This window comes from Lissotriton vulgaris, chromosome 3_1 (assembly GCF_964263255.1).
Source record: "Lissotriton vulgaris chromosome 3_1, aLisVul1.2, whole genome shotgun sequence".
NCBI classification, from domain to species: domain Eukaryota; kingdom Metazoa; phylum Chordata; class Amphibia; order Caudata; family Salamandridae; genus Lissotriton; species Lissotriton vulgaris.
The window spans coordinates 2,002,389,497-2,002,410,393 of NC_141689.1; positions in this window are offsets into that span (position 1 = coordinate 2,002,389,497).

The window sequence follows — 20,897 nt, forward strand, 5'->3', positions numbered from 1 at the left end:
TCAAACATCTTCATCCACAGGTTTCAGAGGCCTTACAGCCTCAAGCTTCAGACTCCAGATGTATCCCTCAAGTAACACAGATGCTACTTGCTTACATGTTCATGTCTCTGACATCAGAGCTATCTTACAGGTTACAGGGATTTTGTAGTTTTGGCATCAGATATTTTAAAGTCTGTGCAATCACTTAACAGAACCTATCATTTTGAGAACTAAGGAATAATGCTTAGCGATAGGTGAAAACTGTAACATTTCAATATGGACCACATACACAACCATCAATCAGCCTCATGGCATGTGTGACACAGTCAGCAAGTGATTGCATTTTAGCCAGCACACTTTATACAATGGGATTATAAGGCTAATGCCTATAATAAGAACATATGAAACTAAAAGTCCCTGAATAGAAACTGCAGTTCACGTAAAAAGTGTAAATGACACAGATGACGTCGAGCTCCTGCTTGCACCGGGGTGAATTATGTTGAAAATAACAGTGAACTGACTTACCAATTTCTCACCTGTGCGAAAGAAAACAATAATTAGGTCAGCTTCCTGATGATACCCTTTTGTTAAAGGCACTGAATGGGAAGTTTTACATTCCTTTTCTCTTCCAGTCTGTGGAAAGTGAATAATTTCATTGTTATAAAATAGCCCTGATTAAGGATTTCTCACTTGTATGTATATCAATCTGGAGGATTATGCATTTTTAATCTCTTTAGGAGTACATACATCATGTACTCTCTTCCTTAATTGGCGTCTGTAATTTTGAATACATGATCAGATTTCATTGAAAAATTAGACCACACTTATTGTGTGAATAGCTCTATTCAAGTTGAAATCAGTACAAATGTCATTGTGGTAATCGGAAATAACAAAAGAATACATTTCCAAAGAAACTTTAAGCCCCAATTTCAACATTTCACCCCGCTGGCAGCACAGTTTACATGTTGATAGATTGACATGACAGACCCCAGAGGAGGGCATGTATGCTACCTCGTACATGCATGCTAGTGGGGGAAAAGAAACATGCTTCTCAAAACACTGCAGGCATATTATCAAGAGCGGCGTAAAAGTATCGCCGGTTTAGCGGCAGAAAACTGCAGCTAAAGAGGCGATAATGGGCTTGATAATATGCCCTGGAGAATTCCAATAGAAGCCCATATTCACACCAGAACATGAACCTCTATTGGAAATCTCCAGGGCATATTATCAAGCCCATTATCGCCGCTTTAGCGGCCGTTTCCTGCCACTAAAGCGGCGACAATATCTAACGCCGTCCTTGATAATATGCCCCTGCATTCTTATCCTGTCTGTTACTGCTTTTTCTGAGGCCCGGGGTCACAAATACTGTAATAGTGGTTGCAGAGACTAAGCTAGGGGTCACAGCTATGACCTCTAACGATGTCCAATTGACATCAATGGATAAATCTGTGATGAAGTCCACGCAAATTGTATGTCCAGATAAAGGGTGCAAATATGCTGTTGGGTGAGAGTGGGGTTCTTTATTTCAGGGAAACGCAGTGCAAGTTTGGACACACTTAGATAATATCTACCACCAGAATAACTGTTAACAGTTTTGATTAGTCCTATTAATAATTGGATGTTCTGCTAAGGGAGTAGTGTGACACCATTCCAAAATATGTTTTTGTGTCTTAAGGATAGGAACCAGCAAACAGCTTTGGAAGTGATCCCTTACCCTGACTGTGCTCCGGTATCCTTCTTGAATTACCAGTGTGTGAACTTTGACTTGTATTTGCTTTTAGTGTGTACTAGCACAACACTGCTTCACTGGTACTGGGAGTTCATCCTTTCTTCAGTTCTTGAGAAATGTTCTAAGTTTGTCGGGGGAGGGGGGCTTACAGTATGACTCCTTGTTACATAGCGTAAGAATTCACAGTGGATAGGACTTAATTTCCTGTGAGATACTTGATTGGGGGCACATATACATTCTCTACTGTCCCTCTATTCTGACAGATACGTTTTGCTTCGTCTATCTCGTCTGTGACCACTACAATCCAGTTCAGGCCATGCATCACCTACCTTTTGGATGGACTGTTGCTCTACCTCGCCTTCTCTCTTGATCCCATTCTCCATGTTTCCCTCAGAACACGTTTCCTCCACTTTCCTGGCGCTAAATACAAGTATTGAGTCAATGTTCAAGAGGAGAATGGAGAATTGACCTTGCTGTCCTGTTTTCGAGATATCTAAGGGCCATGAAACCTTTCTGCTTTGGCTGGGAAGAATTTCTTGGAAAAGAAGGTTGTAGGGGTAACTTGTACAGATTCTGGATTCCTTTGGGACAAAATGCATCCAACTGCATTTTTGGGAGGTATCTGTTTTCACTATAAATGATAGATATGTGTCTAGGTGTTATAGTATGGGGGCCGAGATAAAACTCGTTTTGAGAACTGTAAAAGAATGATCTGCCTCAGCTCTCTGCTCAAAAGAAACCCCCTTGCATAATAATTAGGTACTGAGAGAAATAGTATGAGAGAAGTGTGTAAAAAACATTTGTAACATTTGCAAAGCCTAGGAAGCTTTGAATTTACCTGACACTTGTTGGAATAGGCCAGTTGAGGATAGCCTCCAACTTTAAGCTTAACCATACAAATATCATTGGGAATCATAAAGCATTCCAGGAATTCCACAGATGTTTTGTGAAAGGAGCATTTTTCTAGTTTCACAAATATATGGTATTGGAAAGTCATTACAAGACTGCCTGGGCATGCTTACTGTGTTACTGCTCATTCTTGGGGTAGATGAGAATATAATTAGCTACTTAATAATAGCAAGGGGCGACACTCATACCTATTAGGTGAAGCATTACCCCACTACTACTATGGTAGAGTTTTACTCAATACCGTGTCCTGTCAAGGTTGTTATAAACCTGATTCCTATTAGAGATAAAAAGAACACAAATGAAGGGCTCAATATCTATATCTAAGCACCCTTATTATGTAGCTCGGGTTTTGGAATATTAGTAAGTGCGATCATTACCGTCTTCGCTTGGCAGGAGGTCCCTCTGGGTCGTTTTTCAGACACATTAAGGCTAAATTGGAAGACTGCCCTATTCAGCTGCTTGCCTACCTTATCGTGATGAGGCCCTTTCTTGAAAGATATACACAGACGGTATCATACCTGGGACTCTTACTTTGTCCAATAGGAAGTAACTATCTTAGCCCTATCAAAGTATAGCAGATATGAGCTTTGCATAACCCTGCGTGTAATACATACCCACTGCGGCAACTCTGATATTGATTTCTGTTCAGGAGTATACGCTCTGTTTGTTTAAACGCCCTGAAGAAGTCAGTTGCTGGATGAAATGGCTCTGGTCTTTTTTTGAAAGAAAATATTTTTTGTGAATAAAAGAAGATATCATCTGAAAAGTACCTTGGACTTGGGTTTGTTTTTTTGTGATGTGTCCATTGTTTTTTGCTATTAAGTGGTGCCCCTTTGCGTTTTATTCTTTAAGTGCGATCATTACAATACATGCACTCATGCAGTAATATGAGGTGACATAGAAACTACTTCATGTAAGCATGAGAAAATATCTTATGATGATTTAGCTCTTCTATTCACACCTGTTTTGCTTCTGATGCCCCTTTTCCTTCATCCTTCTTCATTGAAATTGTTGTATGCACTGTAAATACTGTTTTGAGCATGCAGTTGCCTATTAGGGTAAACATTGGACCATACAGAAGTGTGTCTCCTTCCTTTACACCTATTTCTATTAATCCTGAGTAATGGTGACATACATGTAAGCTTGGAATGATATTCTTTTCGAGGATTTTAAATTTAGTAGTTTGGTTCTGATTTCCCCATGTCATTTGTCTCTAATAGATTTCCCTCATATTGCTACCCTTGGAAGCAACTGTATTATTGCGGGGTCCTGAAGAAGGTGTTTGGTCGATTTTCATGCCCACACTGAAACATGCGTAGACCGTTTTTGGAAAAGTGATCCCAGCCCACATCATCTCAATGGACAAAAGTCCAATCTGTTTTTCCATTGTTGTTTGTCTTATGTATGTTTAGTATGGTGGGATTTGGTACGAATGTTGTGCATGGAAGTTTATGATTCTGGATGTATGTAGGAGTGAGTGGACTGTAATGAGGGTGGTAACTTTGCATTGTTGTATTTTTATAGAAATGACAAAAATATATTTTTCGTTGTGATATAAGGGTTGTGTCACAGTACATGGAAGGAATTGTTCAAATGTGTGTGTAGACTCTCTAGTGATATGTGTTGTGTGAGATTAATGAACATAAGAAAGCTTGAGAAAATAGAATAAACTTGATTTTGCAAAAATACATTGTATATGTAGCACAATCTCATTTAGGGGACAGAAAAACAGCACTTGTTAGGCATACGAGAAAAAATCAGGTCTAGTGGGTAGATTTTCTTTTTTTAATAGTGGTGGTATGTCTTTAACCAATAATCATACTGACCGTAACTTCAATAATGGCATAACAGCAATTGGCCATTGGATGAGACAAAATTGCCTAAAACTCAGTTCAAGGAAAACAGAAGTCATATTGTTTGGGAAAAACCCAGCTCTATGGGCCCCATCCTGGTGGCCTTCAGAGATGGGTACCCACCCCACACCAGTGACTAGGGATAGAAACCTAACTGTGGTTCTGGACGCCAAACTGCCCTCAGGCCTAATGTTAACGCAGTCCCCTCTTCTACCTTCCTTATACTTCATATGGTCAAAAAGGTCTTTCCTTTTATTCCAACTGATGCCAAAGAACAGTGATCTCGGCTCTAGTATTGACCAAGATCGACTAATGTAATGCCTTATATCTCAATATGCAGAAACTGAATCTCAATAAACTTCAGGTACTTCAAAATGCGGCAGCTAGAGCTCTCACCAAGATACCTAAACACAAATCCACTGCCCCTGCCATCAAACAGTTTCTTTGGCTTCCCATCAGACAAAGGATTACATTCAAAGCCCTTTGCCTGGCCCACCATGCCCTCCATGGTGCAGGCCCAGAGTTTTAGCAAAAATCCACCAAGTGGTATCTTCCAGGTAGAAATCGTTGGTCCAGCGGCTCTGGACAACAGGTGGTCCAGAGTTATAAACTCACCAATTGGGGAGGCAGAAGCTTTATCAACACCACAGTCGAGGAATGGAATACCTTTCCACCCCACTTTAGATCCATTCATAACTTACTCAGTTTTAGAAAAGCCTTAAAAACCTGGCTCTTCCCAAAGTAGTAGGGGAGGGGCTCTCGAGCCCGACCTGCAGTTTCCCCTGAGATCACAACAGACGCGCTTCTGAAGTGAAGAGTGTGGAAGCAGAAAATAGCCTTCAGCGATCCCAATGGTAGCTTTGAGGACCTGATGGTGCAGAAATTAATCCCCTATAAAAACTTGGCTTCTACTTGTAAGCGGGATTCGCCGAGCCTGACCCTAAAATTTCTACGGGCTCTAGTGCATTGTTCTTGTACAATAGCTCCTGGCAGCTTGAATTATAACCTTACAGCCTACCTGACAACCTGCCTGTTCTTAAGATGGTTACTAACAGCAGTTCTGAATCGCTTCAGACGAGACACAGCGTCCCAGGTGTCGCCTTCCCCCCCGTCCCGCCTGACCCTATAATGGCGACTGAATGGCCTTCTATGAAACTATGCCGATGCCCCACGGGCTGAAACTATAACTGTACTGACCGCGAAGTCCTAGTACCCTTGGACGTTGTCCGGTGAAGCTGCCTTATGCAGCTGTAGCGGATCCTGGCTCTGGGTCACCTCTTCAGCCGTCACCTACCCAGCCGAACATCGGACATTGTATTTCACGGTTCTTCGCACTTTTATCTGTCTCTATCCTCGACTGCCCTGACTGCTTTGTTACCCCCTTGGAGTACTTTTCCCCTTCAGATGTACCTGACTCTGTCTGTTTTCCTCACCCCGGTTTACCTTTCCCCCACACTCTTCAACATCTACATGGCCCCCCTTGCCGCCATCGTCAAACAGCATGAGCTCAGCATAGTATCTTACGCAGAGGAAACCCAGCTCATCCTCTCCCTCACGAAGAACCCCGACGACACCAGACTATGCTTCCAGGAAGGAATGAAGGACGTCGCCAACTGGATGAAAAACAGCTACCTGAAGCTCAACTCAGAAAGGACTGAGGTCCTCATCCTTGAACCCTCCACCTCCACCTGGGCCAACACCTGTTGGCCCTCTGCCCTTGAGGGCCCGCCCACCCCGACAGACCATGCACGCAACCTCAGCATCATCCTGGACTCCTCCCTCAACATGACCTGCCAGATCAACTTCATCGCCTCCGCCAGTTTCAACTGCCTTTGGATCCTCTGCGAGACCTTCAAATTGATACCCCTGAATGCAGAAAATCTGTCACCCACACACTCATAACCAGCAGACTGGATTACGGCAACACCCTCTACGCCGGAATCAACAAAACTCTCCTACACAAGCTCCAAACCATCCAGAACACCGCAGCGAGCCTCGTCCTCAGAACCCCATGGCACAAACACTAGACCCAACACCTGCACGACCTCCACTGGCTCCCCGTCAAGAAGAGAGTGACCTACAAACTGCTCACCCATGTCTACAAACCCCTCCACAACATCGGACCTGAGTACTTCAACGAGAGATTCTCCTTCCACTTACCCAAGTGGAACCTCCGCTCCGTCGACCTCGCAGAGACCCCCCGCATCCGCAGAACCAGAGCAAGTGGAAGAGCTGTCTCCTTCACCACAGCCAAAGCCTAGAACGAGCTACCAGTCAACATCAGACGCTCACCCACCCTGCACTCCTTCAGGAGTAACCTCAAGACCAGGCTCTTCCCCTGACCCAGAGCTGTACTCATCCCTCCCCGCCGCCCTGCCCCCGCGCCTTGGGACCCTCACAGGTGAGTAGCGCGCTTTATAAACCCTGATTGATTGATTGATTGATTTATATGGGAAGCATTGATGCCATGCTAATCCTATGGTATGATGTTCTAATCACAGAGCTGCAGACCCAGTGTCGTAGCTAGCCCTTTGGCCTCCCTGCGACTGCTTCATTATGAAGGAGGAGGTTGGCAATTGGTGCCCCAACATCGCTGGTAAGAGTGGGAGGAGGTCACCGCCCCCAAATCTTGTGCCATATGGGGCAGACAGCACCCTCGGTCCTCCTTTGCTATGCCACTGTGCAGACTTGGCATTGCACGTTGGCATAATACTATGCAGAAGTTAGCATTAGGTAAATACATTTAAGTGTGTGGTGTAGGTTCCTCCCTGGTTCTTCTGCTGTAAACCGATCTTAGTTGAATGGAGTACAGTTAATTGGAAATGACTTTACCCATCTTGGGAGTTTAAGTTGTTCGAATTATTCTGAGTCTTCACTAGCCTGGATAAAGGTTATCTCTCTGCTACAGGGCTATCATCAAAGAAATCTGTGAACCTTCAGCTGCAGCCAATGCTTCTGTTGAAAACAAAGTACTTTGCTCCATACTTGTCATATTCTACCACAACAAAATTGATACCATTCATAAATGTTTTGGATCTATTGCCACAAGCCAGTTATCCAGGCAGACCTCCCACTTGGTGCACCATCTAATTCTCACTCCACTCTTTCGAGTTTCAATTCCCTTTCTAATGACAGCATTCATGACTCTTAAAATACCATCAAATTAAGATCCCCTTTAAATCCCTGCCCACAGCACATTCTCTTCCTAGCTACTGATATAATATTGTCATGCCTATTAAAATTAAGGCTCCATGTTTTCTGTTTTTACTGATTTTTACAGATAAAAACAGACAAGAAAAAATTAATTTTCATGTCTGTTTTTATTTTTAAATGTGGATAAAAACGGATATTGAATAGCTTTCTGAGTAATTCTAAATACTGTCTGCCATAACTGTCAGGCCAATTGATGTGTGGATTAATAGATACGGGAGTTAAAAAAGAAAGGAATTTCAGTAAAGAGGCTTTAAGAGCAGTAGATGTGCACTAGGTTGATGCTGAAATTTGCATATTTTGATATAAGTGCCCTGATTTATCTTCTGCTGGTGTTTGCAGCACTGAAACCTGGCTGACATTCAAGCTTGAGTGTATATTTATTGGTTAAATAAATGTGGAACTATAAAAATGTCAGCTTAATCTTTCCACAAACCCCCAAATGAATATTTGTAAATACCGATAAAATTAGCAACAAATAAATATTGATAAAAACAGACGGAAATGGCAAAAAAAAAACATAAAATGGGGAGCCCTAATTACAATTCATGTGTGAAACTCCTCTCTTGTCTCCCACTTAGTTCTTAAGGACTGGAAACATGTATATATGATTTCCCTACTCAAAAAGCCCACTGCAGATCCTATCAACTACCAATCCGCCAATTTCTCTTTTTGCTTTTCTTTCTAAAGTTCTTGAAAATGAGGTAAATCTTGAAATGTCCAACTGCATTTAAAACCATCATCTTCTTGATGTATCTTAACCTGGCTTCAGAACATATCATGGCACTATAACCACTAGTCTGTCCTTTAGTAATAACTTACACAATTCTAAACTGGGGAGGCTCCTCTGCCCTTTTTCCAACTTCTCCAAAGCCTCCCACCCTATTGTAGTTTTGCCCCGTGAATATCTGCAGTCATCCCTTTGCATTACTTACTTCCCTCTTTACTGACTGCTCCCAGGCCATCACTGTGCCACCTTTCTGCTCTGAGTATCTTGTAGAGTTCCTCAAAGATTTTATTTGAACCCCATAATGTTCATCATTTATATCACTCCTCTGAAGATCTCATCCACGCCCTTGAAGTCCATATCACGTTGTATAGTGACAATACTCAAATAATCAATAATCATCCACATCGGCAATGAGATAACTCACACTCAAATCAAATTCTGTTCTTGCATGTCCGCTTTTGCCCACTTGAGTGGATGCACAAAAATAGTTATAAGTAAAATGAAGAGAAAATAGAAGTTTTAAAATTTGGGACTCAAACTTCGATTGGGTCCCCTGTTTAGTGGTCATCTGAGCGCAGGATCTCAACATCCAAAAGTTTAGGATTCGTTTTTTATTCTTCATTTTCTTTTCTTTTTTCGTAAATCGGCCAAGTTGGTTCTGCTAGCTTTTTTAGGGCTCGCATGAGAGCCCTCTTGAAGGAGGTTTAAAAATAGATCTGCAAATTCCACACGCTCATGCGTGTGATTTTCTTTTTGTGGCCTGCTATTGGCCTTTCACTGCTTGCTGTTTTGTAAGGTAGACACCAATAGGCCAGAGACGGGCGCATAGCTCCGCCCCTGGCCTATTGGTGTCTATTACGCGCATTTCCTGACATATGCTTTAAATATTTGCGGCCAAAGCCTATGGCAGGAAAGGCGCGCACACCACTCACGGCTTTGTTTTCCCGATCGCATTAGTTTTGACGTAAGTTGTAGTATGTCATGCACAGGAGGAGTGATATAGTGCTGTACAGTGGCAAGCTCTGAGGCCTTTCATCAGACTAACCAGAGGTTGTATGTGCAAGTGGTCTAGTGCACAATATTTTGAAGTCCTACAGCTCTCGTCACAAAATGACATTAAGACAGCTGTTAAATTGTTTTAGTTCATGGCACAGAGCAAAAAGATGACATGGAACAGAAAGCTAGAAAATAACTGTTGTGCCGAAATTACATTCCAAAGAGATGCCACTCTGTCTCAGTGTAATAACATTTGAAAACGACAATGTTGGTTGGATTATGTCTTAAGAAAAATAGTTCTCTAACTGGGAAAGTAAACTCTTGGAGAAATCCTTGAAATGAACACTCAGAAACCACAAGTTAGAAGTTTTCCGCAATTGCAGAACACATTGGGTTGTGAATGTGTCTACACATGTTAAGCACCATGTTAATCACCACAAAACTGTAGTGAGGGCATCGGGTGCTAGTGTACAAAGTGACTGTGTGCAATCTCTTGCAGTAGTACAAGTCTGAGATCTGTGAGAATGTTCAAAGTGAGGACATGTAAGTAAATAATTGGTGCCTGGGACCTAAAGTATCACTATACTATGCATAGCAGAGACCAAAACCATTGATTGAGATGAGAACGTTTTGGCCTCGCATCAGGAAGAATTAAAGGGGCAATTTGACAGCGTTTCAAGAAAATGAAGAGTCCAAGATTTTTACTTCCAGATTTATCTCTAGAGTTTTGAAGAGACCAATATCACCGAGAGGTTGAGGGGCTGTTCAAGACCGCGAATGAGGAATATCTATAGTTGCCATTCTTCATTCTCCTGGATCACTGTTTACTAGGATATGGATCATCGTTCAGGCACAGAAGTGGCTTGCTGCAGGTTCAGTAATTGTTTATATGTCTACACCAGTGTGGGTACTTAACAATGTCTGCGCATACTGGCCACTAGCCTGCATTTCACTCTGGTGTAGTGTACCCTAACTGGACAGCAGCTGAAGCGAAAAGTGAGTGGAAGAGTGTTAAAAATTATTACTGGGAGGAAACACCCAACTGTTTAGTATGTTTGTGTTTAAGTCAGAAACTTATTTGGCCTTCTTTAAGGTGTACATTATTGGTACACTGAGTTAGTAGTTTTAAGGTACAGCCGTTCTCATCTGGTATTTAGTCTGAATTCAACACAGTGATTCCTTTGTCGCACAGTGTATTGTCTTGTTGCTATCGGGGTAAGCAGGATGCCACTAGTATTCATTCCTCAGTTGCTTAGCCCAAGCGCCAGGACGCTCTTCTCTAAATAGAGTGTGCTATACAAATAATTTTACTCACAGGAAGCATGTGACATTTATTCATGAATCATAAATAAACAGACTTATTATTGGCAGTAAATGCCAGTACACACATTTACTGATCATAGCTGCTATGAATGATTAAATGACCAAGTAGTCCAAGGCAAGTGGGTGATCTGTCCTTTTTGGCAGATTGTTTATAAATGACAAATATATTTTATTTATTCTCGCTATATTCATGTGTTCCTGGGATCCAGTTTATTTTAATTTAGCTGTTTGGAACTCTTTGGTATAGAATGTTTGATTTTACCTAATTTAGTTAAGGTTACTCCTTTCACCGTTCCTTTATAGATCATGTACAGGCAAGTAGTGCTGAAGAATTATTTTAATTACTCTAATGTTCAAATGTGGCCTCTGAAAGGATTTTTGGGTGTAAGAAATGGCTGTACTTTCACCAAAATCGGTAGCGGGAGAAATGACATCAAATAAATGTTAACCTTTATAATACCATAGGATTGAGGTCCCACAACACATGACAAAATAACATCACAAAAACCTTCTACTAAAAATCTGAAAAACTCAAGTCATACTTACCTCAAAAGAATAGAAAATTTGGAATGAAAAACCACCCAAAGCGATTGCAAGCACCAGATGCTGTGGGACGAGACCCCTGGAATTGGATACACGTGTATTTTGTTATTCTTGTGTGTTTTTTTGCTAAGCCTAGTAGGAAATAAACCTTCTATGTAGCGTGATCGTTAAGCATGTATAGTTCTGCATCAATTTCTGTGGACTGAATTGTACTCCTCCACTGTGCTACTTGCTAGAGCCTACTTTTGTATGCCTGCGGTGCTAATGCTTGTTACAATGGTCTCTCTCCTTGATATGCAGTGGCTGGGTGACTGGTGCTCAAGCTGGCTGCCCCCATCCTGCTTGGAAATGCCATTAACCTGTTTGGATCTGCAAGGCCTCTGTGTCCTTTTGTGACTTTGTAGTGCTTGAATACAGTTACTGGATTAAGAGATACTATGAGCATGCCTTGGTAGCCTTCCATTGGAAAGTAACCTTCCATGGAAAAGCTTAATTATTACGCAAGTCCGTTTAGTACTATAAGCATTATTTGATATGTTTTTTCTACAAAAGTGCGAGAAAAAAACCTTAACTACAGTGATCGTTTGATTTTAAAAGCCAATCACAATAAATCAGCAGTCAGCGAAATTCAAGTTTGCACCTCCCTCAAATAGCAAAACATATCTGCAATCAAACATTGTAAAGCCAACAATCACTTAAATAACCCAACATTTATTGATCAGAAAGTTCACAAATCGACTATGTGTTCTCTGTGGAGTTCCAAGTTTACATTTACACTATTCAACATTCAAAGCCAATAGGTACATAAATCGATCCCCATATTCAGAACCTCAGTTAGACTGTGTCTACGAGCGGTATCCCATCCTTTTTATTAGGTCTCGACTATTCTATCCCGTCAGGGATTGAATAGGCGAGATTATAGTAAGCAGTCCGAAAAGTCTACCTAGCCTGCGGCTCACGTACAGTTCATGTGAGGCAGGCGTGTGAGGCAGGTGTGTGCACATCAAACCCCATTGGCCTCGGCATCAAACTTCAAAGGAAGACGCTCGAACACCATTTGTCTGAGCCTCGGCATCAGACTTCAAAGGAACCCACTCCCAAGCCGCTCCTCCACCCCCATCAGACTTCAAAGGAATGTGCTCCCGCTCCCCCGCCCCATTCTGCCCCCCCCGCCACAGCATGCAGAGAGCTTGTTTTTTTGTGCATCAATTTCGCGGGGAAGCCGTGTTTTGTTCGGCGTTCTCTGCACCTTTCTCGTTTTCTTTTCTGGACGAAAGTGAAAGCCTACCGTGCTTGTTTACAGTAGCCTTGCTCCTCAAATGCTGTTGCTGTGTTGCCATCTCTCTAGGAACACTCAGCTTGAAAACACTCGACTTGCTAGCTGCAATGCTACATCCGCTATGCTTTGCCTCTAGACACGTTGATCCCTCGCAGACTGTGCTGACTCTGCCCCTCCTGACTCTGATTCAGTCACGATGCAGTCTCTTCTCTCTGTCTTATGATGTCTGCCCTGTCACCATTTACTTCAGACCCTCACCCTCACACCTCCTCACCCTCTCACCCTCACACACCCTCACTCACCCTCACATGCTCACTCACCCTCACTCACCCTCTCACCCTCACTCACCCTCACCCTCACTCACCCTCAACCTGACACACTCTCACCCCCTCACCCTCACACCCCCTCACTCTCACACCCCCTCACCCTCACACCCCCTCACCCTCACACACCCTCACCCTCACACACCCTCACCCCCACTCACCCTCTCACCCTCACACACCCTCTCACCCTCACTCACCCTCTCAGCCTCACACACCCTTTCACCCTCACACACTCTCACCCTCACACACCCTCTCACCCTCACACCCCCTCACCCTCACATCCCCTTACCCTCGCATCCCCTCACCCTTCCTCACACCCCCTCACCCTCACACCCTCTCATCCTCACACCCCCGCACTCACCCCGTCACCCACCCTCACCCACCCTCTCACCCCCTTTCACCCTCACACACCCTCTCACCCTCACACACCCTCTCACCCACCCTCACACCCCCTCACCCTCACACACCTTCACCCTCACACACCCCCTCACCCTCAGACCCCTCACCCTCACACCCCCTCACACCCCCACACCCTCACACCCTCACAGACCCTCTCACACCCCCTCACCCTTACCCTCACACCCCCTCACACATGCTCACCCTCACACACCCTCACCCTCACACACCCACACCCTCACACACCCTCTCACCCTCACCCACCTTCACCCTCACACCCCCTCACCATAACACCCCCACACCCTCACACACCCTCTCACCCTCACACCCCTCATACCCCCTCACCCACACCCCCTCACACCCCCTCACCTTCACACCCCCGCACACCATCACCCTCACACACCTTCTCACCCTCACCCTCCCTAACACCCCCTCACACCCCCTCACCCTCACACCCCCTCACCCTCAGAACCCCACACCCTCACAACCCAACACCCTCCCCCTCACACCCCTCACACACCCTCACCCTCACAACCCCACCCCGCACACACACCCTCACCCTCATACCCCTTCACCCTCACAACCCCTCACCCTCACACACCCTCACTCACCCTCACCCACCCTCACACATCCTCACTCACCCTCACACCCTCACCCTAACAACCTCACTCTCACACCCTCACCCTCACAACCCTCTCACCCTCAGTCACCCTCACAACCCTCTCACCCTCACACGCCCTCTCACCCTCACTCACCCTCACCTCCTCACACCTCCACACACCCTCACCCTCACACCCCCTCACCCTCATACACCTACTCACCCTCACATCCCTTCACCCTCACCCTCACACCCCCTTACCCTCACCCACACCCTCACCCTCACACACTCTCTGACCCTCACAAACCCTCACACCATCTCACCCTCACCCCCTCACACCCCCTCACCCTCACACACCCTCATCCCCGTCACCCTCACCCCACCACCAGTGGTGGCTGGTGACGTTTGAAAGTGGTGGGGCGTAACATTGTCGTACTGCACTTTTATAATGCAGACAAATAACTGTCAGACACACAGCCGCCTCCTGCCTCCTTCCATCTTTCTCATGACTCCTGCCTCTCCTCTTGGTTAGTGTACCCCCTTCTCTGCCTCTTATTTTCCCTCACACTCCTGCCCTTGGAATGATTGTGCCACCTGCCTTCCCTATGCCTGCTGCAACAGCGGCAGTGACAGCTCTCTGCCATCCCTTGACCTCCACCTCTCGCTTGCTAGTCAAATGTTCAAGCTTGTACTGTTGTACAGGACATGCAAGGGTGTGAGTGATTGACTTTTAAGAGATAACTGTTGCCACCTGCAGCAGAGGACATCAGAGAGTGCACGCTTCTGTCTGTTGCCAGAACTACCCTTGTAAGAATGTGCAAACTCACCTCACCTCAGGTGGAACACGTACACCATGTTTTTAGATCACTAATCACGATACGTCAAGCATTGTGCTCCAAATCGTTTGTTGTCACTGACTTCTCACCCAAATTTCAGGCCGATGCAACACTTGGGTGCGTGTGCCAGCAGCTGCGGAGGTCCGTCTCCCACCCTCCTCCGATGAATCCTGGGGGTGGAGAGGAATGCTACAACTTTTGAACCCTCTGCCTTCTGGCCATAACCTGCAGCTGATCAAATGATTAGCGGCGAGCACCTAACTTAGAAGCAGACACACTATTGCGGAGATGACGAGGCGCTATACCCCAGAGCTGCCGACTTTGTAATTGAGGAAACAGGTTTTAGTCCTGACATCAGCTCAACATCCTGTGATTGTGAGTAAATCACTTTAATCTCTCCGTGTCTTTTTTACAAAATCTGACCTTGTGTGATGTAACTGGTGGTGTCGTGTTGACATAAACCCACCAATACCGGTCCATTGGCCGAGTTCGCGCTGTATAAAACGGAAAATATATCTATAAATAAATAAATATAAACCCTCGAACCTTATATTTCCATTCCCACTCTCATCCATCCGAGTACTCCCACCAGGGCCTATCACACCTATCACAAACTCAGCACTAGGCAAAACACTCGCTGAGCGCCACGGTACAGCCAGAATAGCACTGCCCCACACAGATACACATGAGTCTCTGCAAGCAAGCATGCCAATCTCCTGAGCATTCAACTGTTTCTTCAGCTTTCAATTAAAACACAGTTCATTCACTACGTTTTATGGCAGGAGTGGATGGCTTGGAACTGAGATACAACTAACTGGGCAGGCTACAGCTTTTGATAGAGTTGAATTTTGTGGATGATTCAGAAATATATTGAAAGTACACTAAGAATTTCAACCTAGAGACAGAATGGAAGAGCCCTGCCAGTGCCAATGCCACAATAATAGATGAGAGTGAAAGGGCCAATCAGCGTGGAGGTGCCTTCTGTGAATTTTATACACACACCTTAGCAAGTGGACGTGAGGAGGGAAAAGGGAAGTATTTTGAGACCTCAGTGGATATCTGTCTCAATACTGGAATACCAACGTGTACAGTTGATGTGTGACCTTGTGTATGTTTACGTCCGTACATTCTTGTGAACGGAGCAGCTTGGGTACGGCACATATCTGTACTTTGTAGGTGAGGTTGACGAGCATTGAGAGAGCTCAGTGGATGTCTCGGTACGGAAAGACCGCAGTGTGAACACAGGTACAAACAGGTAGCTTTTGAGGGCTCTTTGGATGTTCAGTCCTGGAATCCATGGTGTGTGTCACTGGTCTGTTCGGTCAGTACAGACGTTCATTGTGTGAACCCCGGGATGTTTCAGTGGCTAGCTATCAGTTTGTATGGCGGATCAGTGCACAGGTGCTTTATGAAACCTCTTTGATTGTCTCAGTTATGGGATGTTTGTTGAAGCTCTGTGGTGGATATCACAGAGCTGGAGGACCGACCGAGGTGTAAAACAGCACAAGATAAATGTGTAATATGAGACGTGTACGTGCCCCACTAGGAGAGTTTAGAAGCAAACAGAGGGTCGAGATATTATATATGTGTATAGTGTATTACAATAGATCTAATAGCAGAAATGATGTAAACGGGTCAAATACACTGTAACATTACTTTGTGGGTACCCTTGCTTTGTTCTCTTGTATTGGATGTAACGACCCAATTGACCAGCTGAAAGGGCAGCGAAAGGGCAATATAATATTTATTTACTGTCAGGCTCCGGACTGGCGAGCTGCGAGCACACGACGAAGGTCAGGACGACTGGTGGTCACGCATCTTGTCTTCGTGACTCTCCACAGACTCAGCACTTTCACTTTCTTTACTTGAGTTGTTCTTGTGTTCTGGCCGGGTTTCACCACGCGCGGTGACGTTCCAGACAGCGTAGAAAATGGCCAATCACCTCGACATGGCTGGATAGCCATATGGTGATTGGCCATACAGTGCAGCCCCTCAGCAGAGCAGCCAACACCAACGCACGGACACATCCTGCTGCAGCAGCCAATCCTGGCGCAGCGTTAAAGCAACACTGCGCCAGGATTGGGCTACGAGCAGGATACATTCTGCCCATTTATGAGACCGGGGGCCCGGGTCCCTGCCTGACTGTGCCCTGTGTCTCGAGAGGGAGGGGGGGAAGGTCTACTGTGCGTATGCGCGGGCCAGTCGAAGTTTTTACTACTCCTGGATCCCATATGCGCATTACTGATTTACTGTCTCAGCTATTCTCACTCTGCCTGTGCGTGCGTTGCCTGTCACTCTCTCCACTGCAGCCCTGCCCCCCGGCCACGGCCCACTTCCTACGATGCCCGATTGTGTGAGGCTTGTCCCGGGGCTGGTAGCGCACAGTGCGCTCGGATTTATTTTTTCATCAGCTGAGCTGACAGCTGCAGACAGCACAGATCAGAAGGATACTTCTGGCTTTCAATGCAAGTGCGGTCGTCCATGGCTAGTGGGGCAACGCCCCAATGCCCCCAATGGACGGACCGCCACTGCCCATCACCCTCACCCACCTTCACACCCTCCCCCTCACACCCCTCACCCTCACAACCCCACACCCTCCCCCTTACACCCCCTCCCCCTCACACCCCCTCAACCTCACACACCCTCACACACCCTCACACCCCACACTCCTCACCCTCACACACCCTCACCCTCACACACCCTCTCACCCTCACACACCCTCACCCTCATACCCCCACACACCCTCACCCCCTAACTAAACCCCCACACCCCCTCTCACCCCCACACCCCCTCACACCCACTCACCCACCCTCACACACCCTCACTCACCCTCACATCCCCACACCCCCTCGCACCCCCACACCCCCTCTCACCCTCACTCACCCTCTCACCCTCACCCCCTCACACACCCTTACCCTCACACCCCCTCACCCTCACACCCCTTCACCCTCACACCCCCTCATCCTCACCCTCACATACCCTCACACACCCTCACACTCACCCTCTCACCCTCACACACCCTCACACCCCCACACCCCCTCACACACCCCTCACCTACCCTCACCCACCCTCTCACCCTCACCCACCCTCTCACCCTCACACACCCTCTCACCCTCACACACGCTTTCACCATCACACACCCTCTCAACCTTTGACCCCCACACACCCTATCACACCCCCTCACCCTCACACCCCCTCACCCTCACATCCTCACACCCCCTCACACACCCTCACACACACCCTCACCCACCCTCACCCTCACACCCCCTCACACCTGCAATCACACCCTCACACCCTCACACCCCCTCACACCCCCACACCCCTTCACCCTCACACCCCCTCACTCTCACACACCCTCACACACCCTCACCCTCACACCCCATCACCCTCACACACCCTCACCCTCACACACCCCTCACCCACCCTCTCACCCTCACACACCCTCACCCTCACACACCCTCACCCTCACACACCCCTCATCCACCCTCTCATCCTCACCCACCCTCTCACCCTAACCCACCCTCTAACCCTCAAACACCCTCTCACCCTCACACACTCTTTCACCCCCTCACTCTCACACACCCTCACACACCCTCACCCTCACACCCCATCACCCTCACACACCCTCACCCTCACACACCCCTCACCCACCCTCTCACCCTCACACACCCTCACCCTCACACACCCTCACCCTCACACACCCCTCATCCACCCTCTCATCCTCACCCACCCTCTCACCCTAACCCACCCTCACCCTCACACCCCCTCACACCTGCAATCACACCCTCACACCCTCACACCCCCTCACACCCCCACACCCCCTCACTCTCACACCCCTTCACCCTCACACCCCCTCACTCTCACACACCCTCACACACCCTCACCCTCACACCCCATCACCCTCACACACCCTCACCCTCACACACCCCTCACCCACCCTCTCACCCTCACACACCCTCACCCTCACACACCCTCACACCCCCTCACCCCCCTCACATTCACACACCCTCACACACCTTCACCCTCACACACCCTCACACCCCCTCACCCTCACACCCCCTCACACCCTCTGACCCACCTTCACCCTCACACCCCCTCGCACCCCCTCACCCACTCACACCCCCTCAGCCACCCCAACCCCCTCACCCTCAGACCCCCTCACCCTCACACCCCCTCTCTCAAACCCCCTCACTCACACACCCTCTCACCCTCACACACCCTCACCCTCACACACCCTCACCCTCCTCACCCTCACACATCCCCTCACCCCATCACTCACCTTCACTCACCCTCACACCCTCACCCTAACACCCTCACACCCCTCACACCCTCACCCTCACACCCCATCACCCCCTCACAACCCCTCACCCTCACACACCCTTACCCTCACACACCCTCATCCTCACACACCCTCACCCTCACACACCCTCACTAACACACCCTCTCACCCCCTCACCCTCACACACCCTCACCCTCACTCATCAGCATAGCATAGCAAAACATATCATAGCATAACAAAACAAAGCATAGGACAGCAAAACAAAACAAAACATAGCATAGCAAAACACAACAAAGCATAGCATAACAAAACATAACATAACAAAACAAAGCATAGCATAACATAACAATGCAAAGCAAAACATAGCATAGTATAAAAAACATAGCATAGCATAACAAAACATAGCATAACAAAACAAAACATAGCATAGCAAAACACAACAAAGCATAGCATAACAAAACATAACATAACATAACAAAACAAAGCATAGCATAGCAAAACACAACAAAGCATAGCATAACAAAACATAGCATAACAAAACAAAGCATAGCATAACATAACAAAGCAAAGCAAAACATAGCATAGTATAAAAAACATAGCATAGCATAACAAAACATAGCATAACAAAACAAAACATAGCATAGCAAAACACAACAAAGCATAGCATAACAAAACATAACATAACAAAACAAAGCATAACATAACAAAACATAGCATAACAAAACAAAGCATAGCATAACAGAACAAAGCATAGCAAAACATAGCATAGTATAACAAAACATAGCATAGCACAACAACACATAGCATACATAATAAAACACAACATAGCATAGCATAACAAAACAAAGCTTAGCATAGCATAACAAAACATAGCATAACAAACATAGCATAGCATACCAAAACACAACAAAACATAACATTGCATAACATAACAAAACAAATCATAGGATAGCAAAACTAAACATAGCATTGCATAACAAAACAAAGCATAGGATAGCAAAACAAAACATAGCATCGCATAACAAAACATAGCATAACATAACAAAACATAGCATAACAAAACACAACAACACGTAGCATAACAAAACATAGCAAAACACAACAAAACATAGCATAGCTTAACAAAACACAACAAAACATAGCATTGGAAAACAAAGCATATAATATCATAGCAAAACATAGCATACCAAACACAACAAAACATAGCATAGTATAGCATAACAAAACATAGCATAGCAAAACAAAGCATAGCATAATAAAACACAACAAAACATAGCATAGCATAACAAAACATAGGACAGCATAACAAAGCATAGCATAGCAAAACATAGCATAGCATAACAAAACATAGCATAGCACAACAAAACACAGCATAGCATAGCATAACAATTCAAAGCCTAGGATAGCAAAACACAGCATAGCATAACAAAACAAAACATAGGATAGCAAAAAAAACATAGCATAGCTTACAGCATCCCTGCGCACCACCACAGCATCACTCAGGGGCACCACAACATCACTATGCGCTACCACAGCATCACTGAACGCCACAGCATCACTCGTTCGCCATCACACCATCACTCAGCGCAACCACAGCATCAATCTGTGCAACCATTCAACAACACCTGGTTCAAATATGTTCTCTCAATGTTTCAAGCTTTATTACAAATGTAACAAAAAGATGTTAATATTTCACTTCTGTTCTTGGATTTTCGTCACAATAAAATACACTGAACATAATCTTCACAAAAGTTATTTACACAACTTTAGGATATTGCCATTATAAATTACAATAACTTTTATTTAAGTATTAATTATTGAAAAAAAATTAAAAGCCATTGTTATTAGTAATATCAATACATGTAAGTCATGTAAATACAACACATATTGCATTACAAATGCTATAGGTGTCAT